This window comes from Budorcas taxicolor, chromosome 3 (assembly GCF_023091745.1).
Source record: "Budorcas taxicolor isolate Tak-1 chromosome 3, Takin1.1, whole genome shotgun sequence".
NCBI classification, from domain to species: domain Eukaryota; kingdom Metazoa; phylum Chordata; class Mammalia; order Artiodactyla; family Bovidae; genus Budorcas; species Budorcas taxicolor.
This window is the reverse complement of record NC_068912.1, coordinates 84664994-84674701: the sequence shown is the minus strand read 5'-3', so window position 1 is coordinate 84674701 and position 9708 is coordinate 84664994. Positions and strand designations below refer to the sequence as shown.

The 9708-nt window shown below is 43.3% G+C and overlaps 1 long non-coding RNA gene across 1 annotated transcript; it reads left to right on the top strand.

The window, feature by feature from the left end:
• The first annotated feature begins 2313 nt into the window (after positions 1 to 2313).
• LOC128044408 (uncharacterized) lies at positions 2314 to 5236 on the top strand. The gene is made up of 3 exons (XR_008199099.1): positions 2314 to 2413; positions 4926 to 5054; positions 5158 to 5236. It is a non-coding gene; the product is annotated as an uncharacterized LOC128044408 (long non-coding RNA).
• The last annotated feature ends 4472 nt before the right edge of the window (positions 5237 to 9708 follow it).

Here is a 9708-nt window from a genome sequence, read left to right as displayed (position 1 = left end):
AATCGAACAAAGCTCCTGAGTTAAGGAAGAAAAAGAGCTACTGAAAATAGAGTCGCTTGAAAATAAACAACATAAATTTTATTATTTTGCTTGGCGTCCTTTTCCTTGATCTGAGAAAGTAAAGTAAAATAAATGAGTTTGGGGTTTTTTTTTTCCAATTAGCATTTATTACATTTTCTCAAAGGCCTTGAAAGAGTTATTTTAATAAATTTGAAGAACAATAGTGCTGGCATTACAGAGATGAGAACCGATCGCTAGGCTCCAGGAGAGTTTAGCTGCAACACTTCAAATTTAGTGTCAACTTTATGTATTTTTTAAAAAATAGGGCAGCGTTTTTATTAACTCATAACTTTAGGAGGTAGGGAACACTAAAAAAGAGACCTAAGGAAAAATAAAGCAATGGGAACAAAAAGAAACGAGATTAATTGTAACAGTCTGATCTTCAGTGAGTCCCAAGTCGGCATTCTAATACAGTGCACATGTCTGGTAGCTTTAACTTTACCCGCAATATTGGTGGGCCCGGTCTCTAAGCGCTTCCTAAGAAAGAACAAGCTTAAGCAAAATGTGTTCTCTTTTGTGAAGGTCTAGCACTTACTTAATGAAGTTGCTCCAACAGAAAAAGGGGTCCTTCTGCTCTCGGGTGACCTGAGCAGATTTCACTGCTGTAAAATCGGCAGGTGTGTGCAGCATCCGCAGCGCAAGAGCCTGGACCTGGTAAGCCAGAGAAACAGTTGACCGGAGTACCTTGCCCTGGCATTTTAGCAGACAAGAACTGCCACGTTGAAACTGTCCATGTGATGGACAAAGACATCGAGTTTCCTACAGAGTGCCCACTTTGCAGTCCAACATTCTCCTGTATACAGGGTGAAAGCAACATTTTTATCCCTTAAGACTAAAATGTAACCTTTAAAAGGAGTGGAAAGCATGGTCAAGGGCTCACAGGTCAAGTGCAACTTTTCTGGTAAAGAGCAAGAAACTTCGTAAAAGTTGGAATTGCAGTCAAAGAGATAGTTTAAGATGCTACAACATAGCCTGGTCACCCGAAGAGAACCAGAAATACTTGGGGGTGCATTTGTGTTTGTGAAGGGGGCGGGTAATTGAGACTTGTTTTGCTATTGTTTGAATGATTTGAGGTTTACGGAAAGCGGACCTTATGAAGCTGGAAGGCTATACTTTCTGGGCAAAATACTCTTGGTGATTTCACTCTCAGAGCTGTGGGGTCTAAGACCTTTGCAAGCACCCTTGACCAGAGAAATCACACATCTAGCAAACTGCAACTTTTCTCTTGGGTTCATTATATAAAATGCACAAACCTTGATTGCTAAATAATTTAGGTGGTGTTTTCTCTCAGAAAACTCCAGGGAGAATTTCTGGAGATAAGGGCTGCATTAGAGCCAATTCCTTAGCAGTGGGGCAGTGGGTCAGACAACATACTAACACAAACACACATCTTTACCTGAACCGGCACGCACATTCCCTCCCTGGGTGCACACACTGCCAGCTGAAGAACAAGAGTTTATCCACCCCAAGTGGATAAGGAGTAAGGCTTGATGCAGAGTTCAAACACATGTCCACAAAACACTGAAGGGGGGCTTAACTCTGAATGTTAAGAAAGGTTACCTCCAAGAAGCCAGGGACTTCCAGCAAGCAATGAAAAAGAGCCCCAGAGGTCTGCAACCTGTCAGCTCCAGGGGTAGTCCCGCCAGCCCCACAATATCAGTGCTGTGGTTCAAAGTTGGAAACTGCGGTTTTTAATTGAGTCAGGGTCCTGCCTCCCCGTTTCCTCTTCAGCGGCCCCGCTCGGTAAGCGGATTTGCTTTTCCATGCATCGCTGGCAAGTCGCTTTTAGGAAACCTAGCTTCTGCGAAACGTTTTAAACATGGTAATATATTGCAGCCTTATGAAATCCCCCTCCAGAAGTGCGTGAAAGAGGCTCTGTTTTCCTGAAGGATTTGGGGACTTTACTATCTGAGCAAAGGCTGGCTCAGAATCCAAGGAAGGCTTGGATTCACTTCACATCCACTCACGTGAAGGCAGCGTATTTTGTTATTGGTTTTGTTTGGTTCTTAACGCCTAGAAGATTTTAAAGTCACATAATACTCCCTCGAAAAGAGGTGGGGGAAGCACTAAACTTGCTTCCTTCTCTCCGAGATACCCTAGAAGGTATTTGTCTGAGAGAAGCGGTGCTGAGCTGGTGGAACCACCAATTAATATGGAGAAGTAGGCCGTCTGGGCCAAGTTCCCCAGGCATGGAGACGCGGAGGGGAGGGGATAAAAGTCTCTCACAAGTTGCCACTAGGAAGAGGGTGGCAGAGCAGAGAGCCCCTTCAAAAGTTCAGCTGTGCTGGGCGTCTGATCTTCCTTCCAAGACTGCTTGCAAGGGAGCCCCGCGGGTTTCAGCTTCCACTCAAAAGTAAGGGTTGGTTCTGCGGCGTCGCCCCCCTCCTATTCCTAGGGACCTGCCAGGCCGGTGACCGAGACCCGAGCGGCGCGGGGTCAGCCCCGGGGCCAGAGGGCGGCGCCGGCCGCTGCGCGCCTCGGTCAGCAGCCTGGCGGTCGTGACCTTGTTATTCAGCTGCTGCGACTCCCGCTCCGTCCCTGCGCCCGCCCTCGCCCCCTCCCCCGCCCCCGCCCCCGCCCCCGCCTCCTTCCAGGACCGGAGCCGGGGATCCTCGACCTGTCTTTCCGGTCGGTGAGGACGGAGGGTAGAGCTGAAGGGATTTATTCTCAAATTCCCCCAATACCTCTGCAACAGGGGAAGTCCGCCACTGGGGACCGTGATCAGTGAGGTCCTCGCGGGCACTCCGTGGAGGTCTCCAAAAACTATGCGAGGCCAGGCGCCGGCGGCTTCTGGTGCCAAGTTGCTGCGGAGGCACGGAGGAATGAAATTCGCCAAGGTTCCCACCTTTGCCTCCGGAAAAATTTTAAAGCATTCGTCCCTATATACTTTATATATGTACAGGGACCTTCGGTTTCCTTTCGGCACCTTACAGCGCCTCTTTAGAGGGAGTGTGTCCATGATGGAGAGAGTGGGAGTCCCCACGGGCGAAAAGGAGGAAGGCAAACAGGTGTTATGAAAGGCAGCACACCCTCTTCTATTGATTGATTTATTTAGGAGATTGTGTTAATCAGATTGACAAAGTGGAGTCGAGCACGCACTAGCTAGCGCTCGGAACACAACTTTTCTTCCTGCGCTTTCAGCAAGACGTCGTCTGGCTTAACGAACTGAACCCGGCGGGTTCAGCCCTCTCAACTTGGAGTTGGACTTCACCCTCGGCGCCACAGGTTTGCCAGCCCTGGATGGGACGGTCTCTTCCCGGCTCCTGGTAGAACGGTTAGTGCACCTGGGGCTTCAGGTGCCACAGGAAGAAAGAAGTGGGACCTTACTTTCCAACATGCAGTGACCGACGCCTGCCAGCTTCCACCTTGTTCTGGAAACACCTAATCTCCACTTCCTCTATAAAGCTTAACTACAGCTCGCCTCCAATCCCAAAATGCAAACACTATCGGGATTGCTCCCTTAAGCATTCCTTGCCTGTGACCCTTCCTAAAGCCTGGTTCAAGTCTGCACTCTAGGGGGTCATTAAGAGAGGAGAAAAAGTCAGAATGTTGCTTTTCCCCTTTAAAGTAATAATGACATGGAGGGAGCCAGAGATTTGCAATTGTTTTGACCCCATAATTCAATGACAGAGACTAGGCCTGAGGTAACAAATTGTGTAGGAAAAAAAGTTTCACAACAGAACAGGCAGGAACTGATTCTTGCAAACTTCTACCCAAAGAAAATCTTGGCTTCCTACCACCTGGACAGTCAAGACACTCATTAATAAAGATCCACTCAACATACAGACCCAATATCACACATTTGCATTGACCTGGTCAAGTGGAGGATTCTCCAACTTCACCTCTATTGAATGTATGGGAATGGAGTTTGGTGGAGAATGTTTTGGTTTATTCTTAATAAAGACTCGTGTGCCCCCTGCTTTAAGCTGACATCATAAAAGCCTGATAAAGTGCTTAGAGGCCTTAGTTGAAATTCAGGAGCAGTTCAAAGATCCCTCTATTATATCTGCCCTTGCTTTCCCTGTATTTACACTGGAGTAATAATAACCTCTAACATTTATTGAGCTGTTGGTTACATGTGCCATGCTCTGTTCCCAGCACTTTAATATAACTCATTTATCCTGACAACAGCTCTATGAATTAGTTGCTATTATAATCCCCATTTTATAATGTGGGAAACTGAGGCACAACTAAGCAATTTGGCTATGATTACTCAGCTGGTGCATGTGAAAATTAGTTAGTGGTCTGGCCCTAGCCACCACACTTCTGACCACTCAAGACACAGACAAGAGGAATGTCAGAGTGGTCTCTGCCTGCGACCCTGCTTGGCATTGTTTTCCGAAAAAGTAGACAGAGTAATTAATCTCCTTAACTCAGTCAATCTTGATAGCCAATATGGCACAGAAGAACTCTTAGACCTACTAAAAACATACTTTCTCTAAATTATCCAAGTAATTTAATGCATTTCACGAACAGATTATAAACAAGAATGTTGAAAATTGTTCCAGTCCCCAAATTATATTGGCTGATCCTTGAAAATAGTCTCTACCCCAAAAAATATAATTACAAGATTACAATGTCATTCTCAAAGAGCATTCATTTTATACTATCTATACTTCAGAACTGGGACAATAGCAGCTCTTAATATAGACACAATCTTTATTGTTAAGAACTCAGGCATACTGGATTCATCACTTTCATCACCACCAGTTTAAATAGATGCCACCTGAAGAATGTGACCTCTTTTTCTCTCTACATTAAAACTTCTTCCCCGTACCCCATCATTATTTCCTCCTAGCTAAAATCATGTTAGTGCAGAAAAAAAATCTTAGAAAGCATATCATTTACCCTCTGCGATTTTACAGATGAGGAAAGAGGGCCATAGCAAAAGAGACCTGCTCAAGTTCACAGACCATGGCAATGTCTGGAACCCAGGACTTCACTCCCAGTTCACTCTTTCTCCCAACCCGAACTCATCTTGAGAGTTTATAAAGGTATTTTCACTGACAGCATACTTTAAAATAAATAAGTTTTACCAACTCTTTTTGACCCACGATATATAAAGAAGGGGCTGTCTTACGCCTTTCTTCCTTTCAGATGTGTTCCTGGAATGTCTTCACCAGATGTTTACCCAAGAAATTACAGTCGCAGAGTCTTCAACATGTGCGTGCATTTTGAAAGCAGCATTTAAGATCTGAACTCAATTTATGATTTTCTTTTCCTTATTAAAAAAATAAAAGGGTGGGGGCATGTTAGTTTTGCCTGCAAGTGAGTCTTTACCGAGTCTGCGTTAACGTCACTCACTTTCACTCTGCGACGTGCTAGTCTCACAGTCTAGTTTTGTTCAGACTTTATTTTGCTCCAAGCTCCGTTACAAGCCACTTGTCCACGCTGCGAAAGGTGGGGGTAGTGGTTGGGGTGAGGGGCTCTTTGGCTCTTTTTTTCCCCCGGTTCCTATATGTGATGCAATTTGGAATCATTTCACTTGGCCCTCCGCGCGCGCACAGACGCGCGCGCACACACACGCACACACGTGTACCATGCATGTGTGGGCCCCTATAGAACGGTGTAGACGCGCGTTTGTGATTTAAAGTGGCAGGACCAAGAGCTGGACTGAAGTCGTGAATTATTTTGCGTGATCAATCAGCCCGATCGTCTGCACACTGTACTGGTATCATTCACCCGAGTGCTCGGCGGTTACGGCGGACGTGCACTGCGGCAAAAACGTCTTCGGAGCCGCTGATTTTGTGGCCACTGCGGCTGCGGCGGCGGCGGCGGCGGCGGCGGCGGCGGCGGCGGCTTGGGGGCGCGAGCACGGATTGATTTTCAAGATCACGTCTCCTTCAGTGAGGGTCGCCAAATCGAATCGAGTTGAAGCCTCACTGGATGCATGCGGATTAGGTTTTGTACCTGAGATTGTTAAAATCCATTAAAAAAAAATTCCTTTAGAAAGACGAGCAGAGCCGTTAGTGCAGGAAAGGAGATATACCTTTTCTGTTTTATTTTCCTTTTACGTTTAGGGGGGAAAAAATGAAAATGGCTACCACCGCTTCTTGAGCACAGGGGAGGCCAGACCTTTGCAGACTGGGAGATGATGCTCGAAATCCTCTTTCTTCCTTCCATCCCTCCCTCCCTCGCCCTCATCCTCTGCTCTGAGACAGCCTAGGGAGAAAAATGGTCATATGCACTTGCGTGGGTCATTTGTCCTCACTCTCACTCTTTTCTTAGGACAAGTAGTTACCTTTTTTGTTTTTTCTTTTGACAAACTGATCCTTTTTATCTGGTTTCAAATTTTTAATAAAACGTGTCCGGAACATGTTTGTCTTCTGCTTAGACACCCAGCCTTGCAATGGTTGCACAGCGGCAGGGTGGGGGTGGGGGCAATCTCCGACCGGATCTGTAGAGCTCACCTGGGCTGCAGACACTGCCCAGTGGTTACCCAGACTTTTGCGGAGGGGGAAGGTGGGTGGGAAGGCTAATTAATAAACTAGTTACCAGATGTGTATTGATGCCTGCGAGTTTTTGAAAAACACATCCAGAATTTCACGTGCTCGTGATTGTATTGCTCTTCCGAGCATATGGATCACTCCAGACCAATTATTTACATTTAAAATGTGGGGTTCGAAAGACTTGAGAGACGGTTTGGCGTCCCACTTTGTTTGCAGGATAAAACCTGAGGATCTCTCCAGAGGGTGGGAAACCTCTTCCCTTCCTGAAGGTGGCATGGACCTATTTATCCCGGATTTTTACTTCTCCCCGAAGCAGCAAATCAGGTCGTATTTGCCAAACTGGGAAAATAACTGCGGTGTCGATGTGTAATGACACAATGTTGCGTAATAATAACTTAAGCAACTGTGCTTTTGTTTACCGTGATGTAACTTTCCCAAAGTTTGTTTGTAGCTTTAAAGGGTTTAAGTGCAGAGCAGAATGCCTGTGAGCAGCTGCCATGAAGAAAGTGAGCGTGATTCAGCCCTCCGGTTTGGGATCTGCAGTTCCCATCTTTAGCTGCAATCCCAACTTGTAGGTCCCGGGAGCAGGGTGGAAGGCAGAGGCAAAGCAGAAGACTTAGCTTTACCTGATAAAGTCTGCCTGAATTGTCCACGACTTGGAAGAATACTCATGTTCAAAGCAAATTAAAAAGTCAGAGGCAGCAGTGCTGAGAAAATCCAGCTCAGTTAAATGGGAGCATATAACATAGTTGAAATACAGCTTTTTAATGAGCGTGTCTCAAGTAGTAAAAATGAGTGCAAATGAATTCAAAACCAACCACCCCATTTGCTCCAACATTTCAAACATACTGAGTCTGTCATGTGTTCCGGCTGCTGTTTCATAGCCCATGATGTGTAGACAGTGCGCAGTTTCTACGTTATAATGACTTGGAGATAAATGAGTGTTTTAATTCAGCCGTTAGAGACAAATGAAAGTAGGTTATACATCTAGGTCCACAGAAAGGCGGCCTAGCAACCCAGAGGAAGCCCACACTCTCCCAGACAGCAACACCTCCACTGTCCTTTTTTTCTTAAAGACCCGGATTTGCAGGGCCTCTGAGTTGGGCATGAGTCTGATTTATAACCATAAGAGTGATAGACCAAAATGTATTGGTTCACACATGGACATGGATGTATGAAAACTAACAAATAAAGAAGTCTTTGTTAGCCATTAGGCAGGGCTGTAAACTTGGGAGATGCATCCCTAAAGTTTATCTTAATTAATACTTTTTGTGATTAATACTCTTCTGTACAACCTTGATTCACCATTTACAGAGACCCTATTCAGCCAGGAAAGTTAGCTTTTTAAAACTTCTGTGGTATCAAAGTTGTTTTTGTTTTTTTTTAAAGGGGAAAAATCACAAATCAAGCTCTCTTATATGTTGTAGGAAAAATTAGTAAAATTCTTAATGTGTTGCTGTTTTAGAATTAAAGTCAACAGGCATCTCCTTTGATGAAAATAACAAATATCTGAACACTATTTGCATTAATTATGGTATTTTCTTAATTGATCATGTTTTTATTTTCAAAGTAACTATTTCTGATAGTGAAAAACTTCCGATTTTCTCATAATGGGACTGTGGGGTTGCTCTATCAGTGAAGTGATTTTAAACTTTCAATTTATATTGTTATGTTAAACTTTCATATCAAGAACTGTGAGAACATAAAGTTCTTTTTTAGTTGTCTGTTTTAGTTTTTGATGTCAAAGTTAATTCTAACCATTTTATCTACAGTTCATGGAAGTCTATTACTATTACACCTAGCATATTCATTAACACACATAGTAAGTAATGTTATATAATACATTTTTTTGAAAAATTAAAGCAAAGGACATGAGCAAATTGAGACAACTGAAATGATCAAGTAACAATATCACAGCAATACAGACACCTGTAAAATTATGTATTTGAGTCATTATTCACAGTCAAATTTACAAAAGAAAAACAAGGAGGATGAGTTTTTATAAGCCTTTACAATTAACACTTAGCTGGGGAATAAACAGGTGTCTGTGTCCACTGTTCTCCACTGAGAAAAACTCTTTTCCTGGTCACACTACACCCTCCCCCCAAATTCAAATAGTATTTTAACAAGTACCGATATTGACCTTGCAATGAGTCTTTCAACTATCTGTAATATAAAATTCAACTGTATTCTCAAATTTTGACTTTGAGAAACTAAAGCAAACATGAATTGTTATGTTTTTAATATACTTTGAAGCAAGTGTCATGCATATTATGTTTTCAGGACTTACTCAAATACTATGCTTCTACATAAGATTGTAGGGTTTACTGCAATCTGATATTCAAATAGAGACTTTCAAAAGTTAGTCCTACTAACAAAAGGATGAGGTTTGGAAGGAGAGCAGTGAGGTAGGATGTGCCTTGTTATATGGTACAATCTCATGTATCATATGTTTTGAATGACCTGGAGAAGGTATTCTGCTCTGGCCTTCTGGCAAATAAAGTAACCCAGCCTTGCCAAGAGTCACTTGCCTCTTTGAAGACCAGATCATCACTTACTTGTCCTGAGTCCCTAGAACATAACGGAGTGCCAGGCTACCGCAGCATCCAGTAAATGTTTGCCAGGCTTGAATTTATTTGATAGTTCTTAATTTTTAACAGTAAGTGTAAATTTAGGGAGTGGATAGGGTTAGTAAAAATACTTTGGCAGAAAATCAGTTGGGAAGATTTTGTTTCTATCTGTTATCTCGTGACAAATTAAAATATATTTGATTTATTGTTAACTTTATAGCTCTTGGGCAGGCTAGCAAATTAATAGGAATAATGTTAAAACCAGAAACACTTACCATTCTTTGGCTTCTTTCTTGAAGCACTTCTTTTTTCAATATACCAAAAGCATACCACGTACCATACAAACTTTAATTTCCCGGCTCTTGGCCTGGCCGTGCTTGCTACAAGCTGGCCATTTCAAGCATCCTCGCCAGACTAAAGCACTCTTTATAATTGGTTCTCCTTGCTCTCATTTTGGTTTTCTTTAACACAAAGTAAAAATTATGCCAAACTGCCAAAATTTATTGAAGGCAAATGCCATTTTTTCCGGCATTACTTTACTAAACAAGGCATGAGTGATTGAATGAATCTTAATACTTGCAGTAAACCAAGGCATTATTCTTGCATATTAAAATTCAGAGTATTTTTTC